The sequence below is a fragment of the Prunus avium genome, chromosome 8 (assembly GCF_965620075.1).
Source record: "Prunus avium chromosome 8, drPruAviu1.hap1.1, whole genome shotgun sequence".
NCBI classification, from domain to species: Eukaryota; Viridiplantae; Streptophyta; class Magnoliopsida; order Rosales; family Rosaceae; genus Prunus; species Prunus avium.
The window spans coordinates 23,020,213-23,040,819 of NC_142291.1; the positions used below are offsets into that span (position 1 = coordinate 23,020,213).

General features: G+C 36.4%; 1 non-coding gene and 1 pseudogene across 1 annotated transcript; one reads left to right on the top strand and one right to left on the bottom strand.

Moving 5' to 3' along the window:
• The first annotated feature begins 7,536 nt into the window (after positions 1-7,536).
• LOC148292333 (small nucleolar RNA R71) lies at positions 7,537-7,643 on the top strand. Its single transcript, XR_015827221.1, has one exon. It is a non-coding gene; the product is annotated as a small nucleolar RNA R71 (small nucleolar RNA).
• Positions 7,644-11,041: 3,398 nt separating this feature from the next.
• On the bottom strand, positions 11,042-12,099 carry LOC148292334 (uncharacterized; annotated as a pseudogene).
• Between the last annotated feature and the right edge of the window lie 8,508 nt (positions 12,100-20,607).

Below are 20,607 nucleotides of genomic sequence, written 5' to 3' on the forward strand. Positions count from 1 at the left end.
CAGAGAGCAGTGTAAAGAAAATAACAGAGATGAAAAAGAACAAGTGTGATTGAGAGGTTGATTTATGCAAGATTTGATTTAGAGAAAATTTAATTGATTAAAACACTAAGGCATTGGGGTTCCACTTTTAACATAAGCATGCAACGCTTAATAATTTGATCCACAAAATATTTTCCATTGTAGTTGTTCAAAATAATTAAAGCTCTTTTTAATTTCCTTTAAAAGTATTCTAAGCATAACTTGTACCATTGGCAACAAACTATCAAAAAATAAACTTCATCGAAATTCTATTAATCTTTAGTAATTCTCTTCTCTTTTAAAAGCATGAAAGTTTTTACTACACAATGGGAAAAACATGATTGAACCCATGAAATAGATTATCAAACATTCATCAATTAATTAAAAAGAAAACTACAAATTCCATTTGAACAAAAACTACAAATTCACATTAAAACTTAAGTTTGGATCAAACTAATAACAATTACACACTCATATTAAAAGCTATCCCCCTAGCCTTAGCTAGGGAGTTAGTTCCCCATAAAATAAAACTAAAACAGAAATTTAGAACTAGAAGAATTGGAGGAAGGAGAGAGAGCTCAAGAGAAGATTGTGAGCTTGGTGTGGTTTGAAGGCTTGTAGAGCTTCCTATTTATAACCTTAAATCTCAACAACTAGGGAAATATTAAAATCTAAAATTCTCATCTCATTCAATGCACAACCATAACCCTCATCTTAATATTTCTTCTTTTCTTCAATTGTTGCTCCACTTCTACTTGCTTTTGTTATTCAATCCTTTCTTTTGGTTAAGTGTTGCACCTCTTATCATCATCCTTCATTTCATTTGCTTAACTCACAATTTTAATAGTTCATGATTCCACATCTTCAAGCCACCATCTTGTTTGTTGCTTCATCCACTCCATGCATGAATTGAATATGTCTTCCACTTGCCATCAAACCAATTGCCAATTTGCTTCCTTTATTTATTTCATAGTGTTGATGACTCCATTCTCCAAATTCTTCATCTTTTTGTTTCATTGGTTGTTGCATCCATTTGCCTACTAGCATCCAATGATCTTCTTCAACCTTAAAATGAAATCATCATCAATTATGTAATGGGTATGTAAGCAAGTGCAAAAGTGAAAAACAAACCTAATTAACTAAAATTGTAAGAAAATCAATTACTAACAAATATATTTAGGGATAATAAATGTGATAGTTTATGTGCTCATCAAATACCCCCAAACCTATAATTTGCTAGTCCTCGAGCAAACTAAAATTAAAAACTAAGCATAAATGAAAACTAACTAAGCCACTTTCGTAGGGATCTCGATTGCATTTAGCGCATGCAATAAGCCTTTAAACCCCTAGGTTGCCCTAGTGGACGAGTTGTAGTCTCGTGAGGGTTTACAGGGATGATACCCACAAACATCTGAAATTTTAAGTAACTCTCCTGCCAAATCATCATCAAGAATGTCAAAGCTCAAAAACCAAGATTCTCAATTCATGAACAAATTTAAAAGAGCGAACACAAATCCAAAACTTTAAGTTCTCCCAGTCTAAAGTCAAAGTCATTTATCACCATTAATAAACTTTTCATTTGCTTTCTTTGGTGTAAAGTGAACTAACACAGTTGAGAAGATAAAAACTCAATCATAATCACACCATCCTTGCTATCTTAGAATTTTTTTTTATTTAAATAAATATATACATGCTATTATGTGGACTGTGCAATGTTTAGCTCCCTTAAGCTTTCTAATTAACCCATGTAGCAAGTGTTAGGCCAATGACTCTCAAACACAAAGGCTTTAAGGCATTAGGTGTTGAAACACCCCGATGAGCTTAATAACTCGAGTTAAAAAGGCTACAAAGCTAAACAAGTCACACATGCTTGTTTTTTTTTTTTTTTTTTTTTTTTTTTTTTTAAGAACTTCACGGTTTGACGCGAACACTCACTACTGATTAGGCAAGAGGCCCGGTTACTAAGTGAAAGTTCTCTTTTTATTCTTTTTTATTCTTTTTTTTTTAAGACAACAAAGATAAATACAATCAATCTCAAACTCTATCTTCTCAAGCGCATTAGTGTGAGTGTGAATTTTTCAAAGCTTAGCTCATAAATCATTCATTAAGTAGAAATAAATGAAAAAGACTAAAGACTGGATTAGTTATCGTATCGCTCAAGTGTTCTCAATTTTAAACTCATGCATGAATATCAAATCTCAATTTAATGCAAATATATTTCGATGACAACAAGCATAGAGGTTTTTTTTTTTTTTTTTTTTTTATTTAAGGAGAAAATTTTAGAAACAAATTGTGATAACTAATTCCACTCCCCCCCAACTTGAATGAAACATTGTCCTCAATGTATAAAACTTAGAAATAAGCAATGTTATAACAACAAATGAAGGGTATTAAAGTAAATAAAAAAAAGAATTAAAATACAAAATAAATAGAAAATACAATTACAAAACAAATAACAAACAAACAATAGAAACAGGAACCCTTAATCACACAAGTATACAAGCAACTCATGGATGACCAGTTAAGGGCCTCAGAAAAGACAGCCAGGGGTTCCGGGAAGGTTGGAGGGGTCACAATGGTCCCGCTTAAAACCCAAACTTCTTAGACACCGAAAGTGTCGCCTAAAGAACTCCTAGACACTGTATTGACAGAGACGCTCACTGGAGTTACCAAAAGTCAACTCATATTATTTTAATTATTAAAAAAAAACAACTTAAAATAATAACAAAATAAGTAAAGAGAAAGGATTGGAATGCTCCCCCTTGAAGCGATTAGGTTGAGCATGATACCAAGTAAAAATAGTCTGAAAATTCAATCCTGATAAACAGGATTCTCCAAGTGAATCGTGTCATCCTGCAAAACAAAATTCTCCAAAAATGGTTTAAGACATTGACCATTAACTTTAAAAACATTACCATTCTTTGGATCCTCAATCTCTACTGCTCCAAAAGGAAAAACTTTTGTGACCACAAATGGACCTGTCCATCTGGAACGCAGTTTACCAGGAAAAATATGCAATCTTGAATTATATAAGAGAACTTTTTGTGATGGTTCAAAGTTTTTCCTCAAAATATTTCTATCATGAAAAACCTTCATTTTCTCTTTGTAAATTCGAGAGTTTTCATAAGCATCATTCCTTAATTCTGCCAACTCATTCAACTGAAGCTTCCTATTCGAACTTGCATTATTTAAACCAAAATTAAACAATTTAATTGCCCAATATGCCTTATGTTCAAGTTCAACTCGTAAATGACAAGCCTTACCGTAGACAAGTCTGTACGGTGACATCCCTATGGGGGATTTGTATGCTGTACGGTATGCCCATAAAGCATCAGTTAATCTCAAAGACCAATCTTTACGGTTAGGACTCACAGTTTTTTCCAAAATTTGTTTTATCTCCCGATTAGCAAGTTCAACTTGACCGCTTGTTTGTGGGTGATATGGGGTAGCGACTTTATGAGTGACACCATATTTTTTCATTAAAGCCTCAAAAGGTTTATTACAAAAGTGTTTCCCCCCATCACTTATTATAGCTCGAGGTGTTCCAAATCTTGAGAAAATGTTTTCTTTTAAAAACCGCAAAACAGTTTTATGATCATTATGTCGACAAGGAACAGCCTCTACCCATTTGGAAACATAATCAATACCGACCAAGATATAAAGATATCCAAAAGAAACGGGAAACGGACCCATAAAATCAATGCCCCAACAATCAAATATTTCAATTACCAAAATTGGGTTCAAAGGCATCATATTTCTACGGGTAATTGCCCCCAACTTTTGACAACGGTCACAAGTTCGACAAAAAGAATTAGTGTCTTTAAAAAGCGTAGGCCAATAAAATCCACACTGCAAAATCTTTGCAGCGGTTTTCTTTACAGAAAAATGACCACCACATGCTTCATTATGACAAAAAGAAATTACTACATGGATTTCATTATCAGGTACACACCTCCTAATGATCTGATCAGGGCAGTATTTAAACAGATAGGGGTCATCCCAAAAGAAATTTTTAACCTTTGTAAGAAATTTCCTCTTGTCTTGAGCAGTCCAATCAGATGGAATTTTACCTGTAGCAAGAAAATTAACAATGTTAGCAAACCAAGGTAATTCTGAAATAGCAAATAATTGCTCATCTGGAAAAGAATCATTAATTGGCAATGTTTCAATGGAATCCTCAAAACTCAATCTAGACAAATGATCAGCCACTACATTTTCTACTCCCTTTTTGTCTTTGATTGTGATGTCAAATTCTTGAAGTAGTAGGATCCACCTAATCAGTCGAGCTTTAGCATCTTTCTTTTCAAAAAGGTATTTTAAAGCTGCATGGTCAGTGAAAATAACAATAGGTGATCCAACTATATAAGCACGAAACTTATCCAAAGCAAATACCACAGCAAGGAGTTCTTTTTCAGTTGTAGAATAATTCATCTGAGCACTGTTCAAGGTTCTGCTTGCATAATGGATGACATGTGGCTTCTTATCCTTCCTTTGCCCCAAAACAGCTCCAACCGCAAAATCACTGGCATCACACATAATTTCAAAAGGTAAAGTCCAGTTAGGTGGTTGCATAATTGGAGCAGATGTGAGCATTTCAATTAATTTATCAAAAGCCTTTTGACATGAATCAGACCATTCAAATTTACTATCTTTTAATAGGAGATTACACAAGGGTCTAGATATTGCACTAAAATTCTGAATAAATCTCCTGTAAAAACCAGCATGACCTAAAAATGATCTGACATCTTTAACAGTTTTTGGAACTGGCAATTTTGAAATTAATTCAATTTTAGCTTTATCCACTTCAATTCCTTTAGATGAAACAATATGACCAAGAACAATTCCAGAAGAAACCATAAAATGACATTTCTCCCAATTTAAAACAAAGTTTTTCTCTTGGCATCGAACCAACACTTTTTCCAAATTACTCAAGCAATTATCAAAAGAATCACCGAAAACAGATATATCATCCATGAAAACTTCAAGAAATTGCTCAACCATATCACTGAAAATACTGATCATGCATCTTTGAAAAGTAGCAGGAGCATTACATAATCCGAAAGGCATTCTACGAAAAGCAAAAGTACCAAAAGGACATGTAAAAGTAGTTTTTTCTTGATCTTCAATGGCAATCTCAATTTGATAATAACCTGAGTATCCATCTAAGAAGCAATAAAATTCATGACCGGCTACCCTTTCTAAGATTTGATCAATAAAAGGTAAAGGGAAATGGTCTTTTCTAGTTGCAGAATTTAGCTTTCTATAATCAATGCACATGCGCCAACTTGAAACAACTCTAGTAGGTATCAATTCATTTTTATCATTTTCAACCACAGTTATGCCAGATTTCTTAGGTACAACTTGAGTAGGACTTACCCATTTACTATCAGAGATGGAATAAATAATACCTGCATCTGTTAATTTCAACACCTCAGTTTTAACAACATCTTTCATGATTGGGTTTAACCTACGTTGTGCTTCCCTGGAAGACTTGGCTTCTTCCTCTAAAAATATTTTATGAGTACAAACAAGAGGACTAATTCCCTTAATGTCAGCAAGAGTCCAACCAATGGCAGATCTATGAGAATTCAACACATTAAGTAACTTACCTTCTTGCAAAGAGTCAAGTTCAGAAGATATTACCACTGGAAAAGTGTTGTTGGCCCCCAAGAATGCATGTTTAAGTCCCATGGGTAAAGGCTTCAATTCTAGATTAGGAACTTCCACATTTGATGGCAATGTCTTTTCCTTCCGAGGTGGAAGCTTCTCAAACCTTGGCGTCCATTTATCAACCTGCAAGGAATTAAATAATGAATTAAGATAAGCAATTTCCGGATCCTCAAGTAATTCAGATTCTTTAGAATTCAATAAAAGAGCCTCTAGAGGTTCAGAAATACTGGTCTTCTCAAATTGATCTTGCACAAGAGCTTCAATCAAGTTCACCACTGCACATTCATCATCTTCATAAGGTTGCCTGAAAACATTAAAAATGTTAATTTCCAATGTCATGTTACCAAAACTGAGTTTCATTACCCCACTTCTGCAACTAATGTGTGCGTCACATGTAGCAAGAAATGGACGTCCTAAAATGACAGGAATTTCATTTTCAGAATGTAAAACAGGTTGTGTATCCAAAACAACAAAGTCAACAGGGTAGTAAAATTTGTCCACTTGGACCAATACATCCTCAATTACCCCTCTCGGCACTCGTACAGAACGATCAGCAAGTTGCAACTTCATTGTTGTGGGCTTCAATTCACCAAGACCTAACTGCAAATATACTGAATATGGCAATAAAGAGTGGGACTTCCTGGATCTTTGTATTTAGGAGGGACCTTATGTTGCAACAATGCACTCACATGTTCAGTCAAAAATGCAGTTTTCTTCACTTGATGCTTTCTTTTAAATGTGCACAGATCTTTTAAAAATTTAGCATAAGAAGGGATCTGTTTAATAGCATCTAACAGAGGAATATTAACTTTGACTTCTTTAAAAACATCCAAAATTTCAGAATTTTGATTCAATTTCTTTGGAGGATTTAAAGCTTGAGGAAAAGGAGCAGGAAAATGATATTCATTTGATTCATTCAAGTTGGACATGTTAAGTTTATCATTATTCTTAGATTTTTCAACTTCCTTCAGTGAAGGTGTGTTATCAATTATTTTACCACTTCTAAGAGCAATGACAGACTTAGCATGTTCAATTGAGGTTTCACATGAATTAACATTCCTTGGATTTGGTTGAGTTTGGGAAGGAAATTTTCCTTTTTCATTTATTGCAAAAGAATTTGTCAATTTAGAAATTTGGCTTTTAATTTCTTTATTTTCTTCAACCATTTGACCAAACAAGGTATCATACCTTTGATTTTGCTTCTGCTGTTCCTGCATAAATGCTTGAAGAGTATCGCTCAAAGAAGGCCTAGCATTAAATGTATTAGTTGCAGGAAACTGATGATTGAAAGAATTTCTATCACTTACCTGAGGTTGTGAATCATTGCTCCAACGAAAGTTTGGATGATTCCTTGTTGCTGGATTGTAAGTGTTGGAAAAAGGAGAATATTGTTGTTTGAAGTTTCCAACAGCAGCACAACGCTCCTCATAAGCTCCTTTCATTTCCTGAAAAATTGGACAATTTTTAACAGTATGACCAATCTCATAACAAGAATCACATACTTGATTAACATCAGCTTGAAAAACAGGTTGAGGCAAATTTGATTTTTCCGTTTTCAAAGCAGCTATCTCTTTAGTCAAAACCTCAAATTTTAATTTCCAATCATCTTCTTCTTTTAATTGATAAATTCCTTTATTAGTAGAAGATGTGGCAATTCTTGAACGATCAGTGGTCTCAACTAGACTGGGGACAGTCCATTGATGAGCTTTTTCAGCAATTTCATCCAAAAATTCTAAGGCATCATCAGGGTCTTTTTGCATAAAATTTCCATTACACATAAACTCAACAAATTGGCGATCACGGGGGAGAAGTCCCTCATAGATATAACTAGCGAGACGCCAGTTTTCAAAGCCATGGTGTGGACACAAATTCAAAAGCTCTTTAAATTTTTCCCAAGTTTGATACAAAGTTTCATTTTCCTTTTGAGAGAAATTTGAGATTCTTTTTTTAAGAGCAATCGTCTTGTGATTAGGAAAATATTTGTTAAAAAATGCTTGAGTCATTTCCCCCCAAGAACCTATGGATCTAGCCCTTAATGAATACAACCAACCTTTGGCTTTTTCTTTTAAGGAAAAAGGAAAAAATTTCAACCTTATGAAATTAATCCTATCAAGTTGAACATTGTAAAAGGTGCCAATTGCTTCTTCAAATTCCCTAACATGCACATAAGGATTTTCACTTTCCATGCCATGAAAAATAGGTAGTAATTGAATCATTCCAGGTTTGAAATCATAATTTGGCATGTTAGGTGGAAACATGATGCATGAAGGATTTGGTGCACGAATAGGATGCAAAAATGTCTCTAAAGTTCTAGGTGCAACTACTTCTTCTCTCATTTCATTATTCAAAATCTGAGCATTAACCTCTTGTTCATTATTCGCAATTTCTTGTTCATTATTCGCAATTTCTTGTTCATCATTCACAATTGCTGCCATGCTTTCAGATTTATTGGATATTTCAGTTGAAGAAGTTGAAGCAGAATGTTCTAAATTAACAGTTTCAGACTTTCTGATAAACATTCCTAGATGATCTCTAGGTCGCATAAAGTAAATAAATAAATAAACAAAAACAAAATTTAAAAAAAAAAATATATCAACAATAGGATGAAAGTTGGAAAGAGTGTACCATATGTGAAGAATTTCACATAACCAGCAAACCTCTGACCAAGGGGATCTCTGTACTCTTTGACAAGCCGCTCCCCGGCAACGGCGCCAATTTGTTCGCACCACTTTGCAAAACCCAAGGGAGGTGTCGTATAGCAGTGTAGCTCGGAAGTCCGAGTGTCGTATCCACAGAGAGCAGTGTAAAGAAAATAACAGAGATGAAAAAGAACAAGTGTGATTGAGAGGTTGATTTATGCAAGATTTGATTTAGAGAAAATTTAATTGATTAAAACACTAAGGCATTGGGGTTCCACTTTTAACATAAGCATGCAACTCTTAATAATTTGATCCACAAAATATTTTCCATTGTAGTTGTTCAAAATAATTAAAGCTCTTTTTAATTTCCTTTAAAAGTATTCTAAGCATAACTTGTACCATTGGCAACAAACTATCAAAAAATAAACTTCATCGAAATTCTATTAATCTTTAGTAATTCTCTTCTCTTTTAAAAGCATGAAAGTTTTTACTACACAATGGGAAAAACATGATTGAACCCATGAAATAGATTATCAAACATTCATCAATTAATTAAAAAGAAAACTACAAATTCCATTTGAACAAAAACTACAAATTCACATTAAAGCTTAAGTTTGGATCAAACTAATAACAATTACACACTCATATTAAAAGCTATCCCCCTAGCCTTAGCTAGGGAGTTAGTTCCCCATAAAATAAAACTAAAACAGAAATTTAGAACTAGAAGAATTGGAGGAAGGAGAGAGAGCTCAAGAGAAGATTGTGAGCTTGGTGTGGTTTGAAGGCTTGTAGAGCTTCCTATTTATAGCCTTAAATCTCAACAACTAGGGAAATATTAAAATCTAAAATTCTCATCTCATTCAATGCACAACCATAACCCTCATCTTAATATTTCTTCTTTTCTTCAATTGTTGCTCCACTTCTACTTGCTTTTGTTATTCAATCCTTTCTTTTGGTTAAGTGTTGCACCTCTTATCATCATCCTTCATTTCATTTGCTTAACTCACAATTTTAATAGTTCATGATTCCACATCTTCAAGCCACCATCTTGTTTGTTGCTTCATCCACTCCATGCATGAATTGAATATGTCTTCCACTTGCCATCAAACCAATTGCCAATTTGCTTCCTTTATTTATTTCATAGTGTTGATGACTCCATTCTTCAAATTCTTCATCTTTTTGTTTCATTGGTTGTTGCATCCATTTGCCTACTAGCATCCAATGATCTTCTTCAACCTTAAAATGAAATCATCATCAATTATGTAATGGGTATGTAAGCAAGTGCAAAAGTGAAAAACAAACCTAATTAACTAAAATTGTAAGAAAATCAATTACTACCAAATATATTTAGGGATAATAAATGTGATAGTTTATGTGCTCATCAGTGGTGCAATAGGCACATATACCGCACAACCAAAAACTCTTAAATGTGAAATATTTGGTTGATTACCCAACACAAGTTGTATTGGAGAGTATTGATTGTTGGCGATGGGCCTCAACCGCACCAGAGATGTTGCATGTAAAATGGCATATCCCCAAGCAGAAACTGGCAACTTTGTTTTCATTAGTAATGTTCGTGCTATTAATTGAAGACGCTTAATCAAAGCTTCTGCCAAGCCATTTTGAGTATGAACATGGGGAATAGGATGTTCAATGTCAATGCCTAGCGACATGCAGTAATCATCAAAAGTTTGAGATGTAAATTCACCAGCATTATCGAGTCTAATTGACTTAATGGGATAATCTGGGAATTGGGCTCGCAATTTAATTATCTGAGCCAAGAGCCTAGCAAATGCCATATTCCGAGTGGGCAAAAGGCAAACATGTGACCATCGGGTAGATGCATCCACCAAGACCATAAAGTACCGAAATGGTCCACAGGGAGGATGAATAGGTCCACAAATGTCCCCTTGGTTCTCTGCAAAAATGATGGGGACTCAACATCAACTTTCGGTTGTGATGGTCTAATCACCAACTTCCCTTGTGAACAAGCTTGGCAAAAGCTGTCACTTGATACCATAATGTGTTTTGTTAATAAGGGATGTCCCTTAGAGTTGGTGATGATCCTACGCATCATGGTGGATCCAGGATGACCCAACCGGTCATGCCAAAGCTTAAAAGTATTTGAGTCAATGGACTTCTGGTCCATGACATTGTGTGCCTCAATTGTCCGTATGGTTGTATAGTACAATCCTGATGATAGAGCACGAAGCTTCTCTAGTATACGCTTCTGGGTATCACTGGAAGTAATGCAAAGATATTCCATGTTTTCCTCATTCTTTGTTTCAACATGGTAGCCATTCAAACGTATATCTTTGAAACTCAACAGATTCCTTCTGGAGTTAGATGAATACAAGGCATCTTGAATGGACAGTATTGTTCCATTTGGTAACATAACTTGGGCTATTCCTGAGCCTTCAATCAGATCTGCAGGACCTGATATGATTGTTACCTTTGCTTTTGTAAGCATCAAGTTTGAGAAATACTTTCGATCTCGGAGGATTGTATGAGTAGTCGCACTGTCTGCAAGACAAATATCTTTGCTAGAGCTCGTGTTTTGGGGGCATCCATAATTTATATCCATGCCTTCAAATAAATAAAATAAGTTGAATCAATAAACAATCATTCAAACATTGCCACTTTTATTGGATTGAAATGAAGACAGGAATAAAAAAAACAGTGCTTCAGATAATACAAATGTTACATGAAGGAATCTAATCCAATTCGGACCCATAAACTTCATTCCCCCCTTCGGCTACAAAATCGGAAACATCTAGATGCGTCTTGTCTAACTGATGCGATATTTCCGATGAGCCTTCTATGGCTGGCGGATCTGGTTCAACATAATTTGTCTCCACTTTCCTATTTTTAAGTGAAGCTTGATAAAGATCCGCCAAGTGCTTCGGCGTACGACATGTACGCGACCAATGTCCCTTTGCACCACATCTGTAACAAGTGCTTTCATCATTTCTGGGTACATGGCTTGTTTGTGTTTTTCCCTTATTTCTGGATGCATTTTTGCCATTCGTGGATGGATTGCTCCTTGGCCTCAAGCCATATGAATGAGCACCACGATCTTTTCTACTCCCTTGTCTTTGGCCACGCTTGCCTCCTCGCCCACGTTTGTGGATACTGCCACGAGATGAGGTGGCATTCACTTCCCGAGATGCAGTATTTGTTTCAGGAAGTGGTGTTGAGCCGTTGGGCGAGATTGGTGATTCTTCAATAAAAGCTCGTTGTTCTGCTCAGCTAACAGGAGGCAAGATACAAGTTCTGAGTACTTCGTGAAACCACTATGCCTATATTGCTGCTGCAGGAGCACATTTGAGGCATGGAATGTACTCAGAGTTTTCTCGAGCATATCTTCCTCAGAGATATTCTCACCACATAATTTCATAAGGGAGGTGATCCTGTGCATAGCTGAGTTGTATTCAGACACTGTCTTGAAATCCTGAAATCTCAAGTGTGTCCATTCGTATCTAGCTCTTGGGAGAGTCACCGTCTTCTGATGATTATATCTCTCACATAAAGCTTTCCATAGGACCAATGGTTCATCAACTACCACATATTCGCTTTTCAGCGCTTCATGAATGTGGCGGCGAAGGAAAATCATGGCCTTCGCATTTTCCTTAGGTGATGCATCACTTCCATCTTCAATTGCTTTTCCAAGGCCATTAGCACGCAGATGGATCTTGGCATCCAGGACCCATGATAGGTAGTTGTCCCCAGAAATGTATAGGGCAGCGAATTCCAATTTTGCCAAATTTGCCATCTTCAAAAGAAAAATGAGATGCATTAGAATTCGCAATAATCTTCAAGCTTAATATATTTTTGAACTTCAGGTCAAAAGATATCATGCATATTTTACCCAAAATTTCAAGTTCGAGATCTGGGACATTAAGCCATTTATTAATAGGACCTTCTGGCCCTCTAATTGTTTGAGGAACTCCAGGTCCTCATTTTGATTATAAAAATAAAGTGCTATAAATTTGCTGGTATGGACGATAAACCCGCACCATACTTTAAATGAAAGTAAATGTGCGATAAAGTAAATTCATAAAGTAAATTGCTTGCTGTATGGACATTAATCCCGCACCATACTTTAAATAAAAGTAAATGTGCGGTAAAGTAAACGTGCTGGTATGGGCACTAATCCTGCTCCATACTTTTAAATAAAAGCAGTTGTGTGGACGATAAACCCGCACCACACTTTAAATAAATATTGCCGTATGGGTAATAAACCTACACCATACAGTAAATAAAATAAGTGTGGGGATAAAACCACCACTAAAAATATAGGAGGTGAAAACCGTCCATAGTAAATGTGGGGATAAAACCACCACTAAAAATATATTATATTTTGTGGGCAATATAACTGCACCACTGTTCAAGATATAATAGATGGGTTTTAAGATCACACCATCATTTTATTATGATAACTTGTGTTACAATGCGATGGGTAATGAAAATTACACCACCATAAAATGACAGAATGGGGTATAAAACCGCGCCATTCCAAATTATATTACAAAGAAATAAATTAAACAAACATGGATGAAACAACACAAAAATTGTGAGAGCACAAAAAAGAAAGTTTGCATGTCGTCGTAGTAGTATAGTGAGAGGAGACATATGATGGAGAGGAGAAAGAGAAATAACCACATAGTGTTGAGCTGAGAAAATTTAAAGGTGGAGAGACTGTCGTGCTGATAACGTGTTATAAAATAAAATAATCAGAGAATAGGAAGTACCACTAAATATTGGGAGTGGAATTATATTTGCTCTTTGTGGTGTTTACACTAATATAGTTTCTCTTCAGAATAGACTTCACTCTCTCTTTTCTTTTCTTGCTCTCACTCTCTTTTATTCTCATTCGTGTGTGTTTACAAGTAGATATAATGCCTATTTATAGGCAAAGCAAATGGCTCTTAAGGGAGACATAATGATTTCTTTCCAACATTATAATTTTATCTTTTGACTAATACCCTCTCGCTTTATTTATGTGGACTTCACTTTTTACTTTATAACAATATGGCTAATAAACCTATACCATAAATAAAGTAAATATAAGGATAAAACTACCATCGAATATATATATAAAGTATATTGCAATAACCCATGTGGGCCTTATATAAAATAAGATGTATGTTTTAATATCATACTATAATAATATTATATATGGAAATGGTCTTTGTGCATATGCGCATGCTTCCAATCATGTTGCTTTCTCACCTGCCACTAGTACAAACTCTCTTTGTATGGTCAAGCATGAGGAAGTGGTATTGAATAGTATAGAATATCAATAAAATAAATGAATAAGGTAAAGAGACATAGAGTTTATCATTTTTCGGTGGCTTTGCTCGTATATCTCTCTCCTGTAAAAGTCAGCAACTCCCTCTCTCTAGCAGACCACAACTCCTCCACTGCTTTTCTTCTTGAGAGTTTCTCGTGCTAATAACCTGTTGTAAAATAAACGGTATATGCGGGAATATTGGGCAGAACGTAAAGTAAATGAGACACAATATTTAATGAGGTTCGTCCATGCCTACATCCTCTGAGAGCAGCAACAGTAACTTTTCCACTATGTAAAATAATAGGGCTACTTGGTGTTTACAATCTCTCTGGCTCACTGATATTTCTCTCCTCTCACTCTCCTTTCCTTTTTCCTTCCTCCCTTCATGGCTCTCATTTTCTTCTCAGATGGTGTTTTTTTTTCTGTCTTTGCAAGTAGTGAGGATGGCCTATTTATAGGCTAATTCAATGGAAGCAGCCAAGCTTCACGTGGGTGTGTAAGAAATTCCTCCAAAATGTGGCTAACAAAGAATCCAGTATGTGGGCTCCCTCCATTATCTTTACAACATATTTTACTTTTTCTGGAAAGATATGTCACCAATTGTGGAAAATTGTAACTGCTATACACATGCAAGAATCATACAAAAGCTTACATCAATCACCTGCTCAATGTTCATAAATTTCCGGCTCGATACTCTACTAGAAATGTGTGTCATCATCATTATTCATCTTTGTTATCATCATTCATCGTAGTTGTCATCATCATCATCAAATTGTCCTTTGATTTTGCAGACATAGTACTCACCATTATCTAGAATTATTCCGCTCAGTAAGGGAGACAATTAAGTCCAGTAATTTTGAGCAATTCATACAGGAATTTGTTGAAGGTAGATATGTACCATGTTGATGTTGTTGTTGAAGCTGTTGCTGCCTGCATGTGAATTCGTTACGTAATTTCAACATTTTAATTTTGAGAAGAGAGAGAGAGAGAGAGAGTGTGTGTGTGATTTTGCTTTACAATTAGATTAGATTGATGAACAAGTGGAATAGTGAAACGTATATGAGGGTCACTTCCAAATCAATGTTCGACCAAAAAAAAAAAAACTTTCAAATCAATGCAAGAACTTTTTCTGTTATTTGACCCTTTGGGTTTGCTGTTGCCCATGAACTCCTCTGTATTATTTGGATTAACCCTTTGTGGTTACTGTGTTTTCGTATATGTATTAACCCTATGTGGTTATTTGTATTTGTATTTGTATTAGTCTTGTGACTGAGGATCTTTGGGCATGAATTATGAATGCAATCCCTTAATTGCCTCCCTTACAGTGCGTTTGGATGAGGGAAATAAAAATGGGATTTTGACAAAAGTCAGGATTTTGTAAAATTGGGAATTGGTTTGTATCAATTTAGAAATTCTGACTTTTGTCAAAATCCCAATTTTATTTCCCTCATCCAAACGCACTGTAAGGGAGGCAATTAAGTCCGGTAATTTTGAGCAATTCAAATAGGAATTTGTTGAGGGTAGATGCTACCATGTCACTGTTGAAGCTGTTGCTGCCTGCATGTGAATTTGTTACGTAATTTCAAAATTTTAACTTCGGAGAGAGAGAGAGAGAGAGAGAGAGAGAGAGAGAGAGAGAGAGAGAGAGAGAGAGAGAGAGAGAGAGAGTGTGTGTATGTTTATTTTACAATTAGATTAGACTAGCCTCCCTGCATGCGCTTTAGCGCATGCGAGAGGCTTTTTTTTAATCACACGCGCTGCGCTATGCGCGACTTACAAAGTTTTGTAAATATTTTTTCGCAATTGTATTTATATAGATGTCTGATCAGTTCATAATTGTATATCATTTTGTACCATTCTAGCTTATGATTTGGTTATGTTTTTGAGTTAAACTTGTGCTTTTAATCCTTTTTGTGTTTATCTTTCAGTTCATTGAGCTTTAGGTAATAATGAGGGCTTTGGATAGTAAATGATGCAATCCATGCATGTTAGGGCCTAATTTGGATGAATGGATGAAGAGCTTAAAGACAAACTCAATTTTGGCTACAGTCCCCTGCCAGCCCTCGTAGGTCATATTGCAAGCTTTGTTTCAGCAACCTACATAGCTCGGATAGAGGCCACATTCTTCATGAAAGTTGTTCCAATGGGTGTATACTATAACATATCCGAAATTCAGCCCCATTGGATAATTGTGGAGTCTGTTACCTAGCAAACACAGAGCCATGCTCAGGATGGATTTTATCAGCGCGCAAAATGAGTTAGCAATTTGTTTTTGGCCTTAACTTCCTCCTCCGACCTTGGATTGGCCCAAATGATATATGGCTGGAAAGAAGACATTCTGAACTTCAAGTTTGAGTGCTTAAAGTCTTAATTTGCTTAAGGGAAGCCCAATTCGTAAGCCCTTGAAGTTGCTGGTCATGCTGACCTCAGGATGAGCTATTATTTCTGGTTGGAAGCTTGGTCATGGTGACATGAAGATGAGCTAGGGCTGCTGGTGGGATTTATTAGTGAAGTGCATCAACCATTTCAGATTTTATAATGGAAGTGTTGTATGCATTAGTGAAGTGCATCAACCATTTCAGATTTTATAAAACAAAGTGTTGTATGCATTAGCCATACTTAATTCAGATTTTTCAGCTTCTTTAGGCCTATATATAGTGAGGTTTCCCAAGCTTGTAAACACACCCCAAGGGGGGGAGCTCTCAAACACTTCTCTAGAGCTCCCTTCCCTTCTCTCCCTCAAATTCTCTTAATTTTGCTTTCTAGTTCTCAATTCTAGCTTTCCTTTTGCTTCTTAGTTGTAATTTATTTTTCTTTGTAATGTAAATTCTTTTCTTAAGTTTTCAAGTTGAATTAGTTTCCAAGTTTCAATTATGGTTTTTGTTCTTATTCATTATGCTTATAAGTTAATATGCTAGTTTGAATGATTGATCACCATTTAGGCTTGCATGTTAGCTATCTTGGTTTGAATTAAGAGTATACACCATGCTTTAATTCGAATTGAACTATGAATAGGAAGAGTATGTATGGACATTCGACAACAGGGATTAGATACATACTTGGTTGTTTAAATTGTTCTTCTATGCTTAATGGGTTCCTAATGCTTAATTTTAGGTTAGACAACAAATGATCAAATTAGGGAATTAGGAAACACAAGGTTATGACCACACACCATGGCTTAATCATACTTTAGCTAGAATCAATCCATTAATCTAATTGAACTTGGGAACTTATCTACTTGAGTTAGTTATTTTCTTTCTTCCTTGTTTTATTTATTTCCTTTCTTTTTCATTTCTGTTTTGTGTAGGGAAAATGAATTGGATCATTCAATCACCAATCCTCGTGGAATCGACCTCGCACTTACATATGCTATACTACCAAACGGCTCGTGCACTTGCGAGTATCACAAGTTGAGGATGCAACTGAATCCATTTTGGTGCAGCTGTATCTACGCAACAAGTTTTTGGCGCCGTTGCCGGGGATTGGCAACATAGTTTGGTTCTATTTCTTTTCCCTTATTTTATTTTTATTTTTCAGTTTCATGTTTTTCTAGACAATTTCTTGTTTTAAAGTTAATGCCATTGATGGACAAGTTGTGTTTGTAGTCCAACAGAAAAGGACAATTGCCCAACAAGCAAGAGAACTGGGTTTAAGTCCCAGCTTACACAACCCATTGGTGCTTGTTACTTTGAAGCATGGAATTAGATGTTTGTGGTCAAGATCCCTAATCTTGATGTTTTAGTTTAGTTTATCCTTTTCATTTAAGTTATGGTTTCCTAATCCAATAAATCTAAAAATCTGTTTCAAGTTTCCTTGTCTTTCTTTAAGCATTTCTGAAGTAGCTCAATAAGAAAGAGGGAGAGAGAGGAGACAACCCAATCCATAGAGACATGGAGTATGGAGTAGCGGAGAAGTCGACCTCCAGCTGCTATGGCCAACCACTCTCCAGCTAATCGCTTCAAGGGGGAGCATTTCAATCCTTTCTCTTCTTTGAATTCTGTTTATTTTCGTAGTTGTTTTTGCCTTTTGGTCCGCGTTGAGTTCTTTGTTTTTCTATGCTGAATCCAACCATATAAAGAACGTAAAATTTGGACTTACGGTTGGAAAGTTATAGCCTAAAAACTGAACAGAGGTCGAAGCTGAAAAACATAGAAACGAATCTGTCCAAATGGTGATAAACGGGTGATAGAAAGTGCTGTTTTTTTTTTCTTTGGTTTCTTGGTTTGTTTCTTTTAGTACAACAATTTATGTTGTTTGTTTGAATTTGTTTACAGTACTTAGTTCATTTTTGTTTATGGTTTGTTGTTTCATTTTATCTTAATTTGTTTTTATTTCTTATCTTAAAAATTTTAAAATAATTAAATTTTTTTTTTTTTTCATATGAGCCGACTTATGGTAACCCCAGTGAGCACTTCCGTTAATACAGTGTCTAGGAGTTCTATAGGCGACACCTTCGGTGTCTAAGAAGTTTGGGTTTTAAGCGGGACCATTGTGACCCCTCCAACCTTCCCGGATCCCCTGGCTGTGTTTTCTGAGGCCCTTAACTGGTCATCCATGAGTTGCTTGTATATTCGTGTGTTTTTAAATTAAGTTTTTTTTATTTTTTTTTATTTTTTTTTTATTTTCTTTGTTTTCTTTTCTATTAAGTCTTTGTTTTTGTTTTGTTAAGTTAGTTTATGTATTTATTTACGTGGTATGGTTAGTTAGTTTTTTTTTTTCTCTGAGTGTTAAAAACAAACTTTATTTCAATTCAAACATTGCATAAAAACAAAAAAAAACAAAAAAACAACATCATCATCATCTTCATCATCATCTTCTTCATCTTCTTCATCTCCATCATCATCATGGCTTGCCTCTATTTTCTCGCACTTGTAGAATCTGCAGCAGCTCCACATGGTCCTCATTTTTTCTCTGCAGTGCTTCCACGTGCTGATTGGCACAGTAGAGCCGCTTCTGCAAGTCCGCCACCATAGCCTTCAAGGAAGCTATTTCCTCGCTCATCGCGGCACACTCCCTTGTCCTCGCCAGTAATCGCATGCCCAAATTGGTAGCGGAGACCGCGTGGAGCACAGTTAAATTGTGGGACTCCTCTACCGCTGCCTTATCAGACCTCTGTGCCACATGCAGATGATCTGTCGGAGTGAGCTTGCTGCTAATCATGCCTCCTAGCAGCACTGCTTTGTTCGACAGTGCCTCAGAAAAGTTCGGTATTGCCTCAGCAAAGTTTGAGGCCGTGCCGTGATGATATGAAGAGTTTGGAAAGACAGTGTTTGGAGGAGCCCTTGTTTGGGCATTCGGTGGTGCAAGTGAGAGCTCAAGGTTGAGATCATCAAGGTGAGTGCATGAGGATGCCATTTGTTTTGCTTCTGAATTTTTTGATGTTTTTCCTTGAGTTTGCAGGAAGAAATGCTGGGTATCATCCGCTTGCAGAGGTGTGGTTTAAATAGACATATGCTGATGAGAGAGAGCCAACACCATTTCGGATTTCCCGGGCATGCTCGACCTAATCGCTTCAAGGGGGAGCACCTTTACTTTACTTTTCTTTTTTTTTCCTCCGTGTTTTCTGGTGTTTAATGTTTTTGCCCGTTACTTTCATTTTCTAGAGCTTTGTGTTTTTGCTTTTCCCTTTCGGCTATCATCTTTAGTTTATTTTAGTTAGGGAAATGTGTTTTCTTTTCCGTTTGTCGTCTTTATTTTATTTTAGTTGGGAAGTGTGTTTTCTTTTTCTTTTTCTTTCTGCAACCTTACTCTTTTATTTCCGAAACAAAATAACGAAAATACAAAAACAACAAAATAAAATAAAAACAACAATAATGCAGTAGGAAATCATTTCTTCTCGGTGCTTGGTGTCTCGACCATTGGAGCTTTGAGTTTGGCCCTCTGGCTGTCCTCTTCCGGGGCTTCACGCACAGCTTCTTGGGGCTCATCACTTGAGCTCCCAAAGATCGCAATCTTAGCTTGAGCGTAACTACTCTCGCGATCTGCTTGTTTGCGTTTACCCGGTCGGTCTAGGTCCTCCAGCTGTTTTCGCATGTCGCGAGAGTACAACTCTACCATTTTTGATAGGTTTTTATTCTCGTCCCTCAATACTTCTAGCTGGTGTCGATTCACCTCCACTATCCTTGACCTCTCCCTTTTCAAGCTTTTTATAGCAGTCTGACACTCCTCAACCATACTTCGCTCCGCCGCCAACTGACCTTTCAGCACCTCTACCTCATGGGACTTCGCAAGTAGGCGATGACCCAAACTTGCGACTGTTGCCGTACTCTGCACGCTCAGTGCCAGGGCATCGCTCACGACCCGGTTGTCATCCCTTGTCCCCAGAACACGTATATCTTTAGGAGTCACTAAATTTCTAGCCACTCCAATGGCAACATCGTTGTCCAGGAGTATTGAGTCAGTTACTGTCACAGGCCCCCGTGCGGAAGCAAAGTAGGGCATCCATACTGGTGCCGCTGCTTGGCCTCGTGTCTGAGTCGGTGGAGCTAGGTTGAGATCCAACGAAAATGGGTAGTTAGAGGCCATTTGATTTCTCACTCTCTTTTCTTCTTTCTTTCTTTTCTCTTTTGTGTGTTTCTGAGTTTGTGTTTTTTTTACCCTTTCTTTTTACCTTTTATAGACTTAGTCTGCTAAACCCTAGCCGCTGCGGTTCTGAGTTCTGTGCGGCCCTTACCGCTTATCTCTATATGTCGCCGCACCCGTTTCCCAACCCCCTTAATTGCATTTTCACCTTTCACCACCTTCTAGTGAAAAAGTCGTCCCGCTTCACCCAAGAAGCCAATAATTCTGGCTTGGGGGATGTGACTGCTGCCTCTGCACGCCGACACGTCCCTCACCCCTTTCACCCGTGACTCCCCAGGAACCAAGGCATCAGGGACCACGCTCTTCCCTTTCAGAAATCACACTCTTTGCACTCCCAATGCACATTTTTTTTTTAAATTAAAAAAAATAAAAATAAAAAATAAAAAATAAACGTCTGGGCTTCGG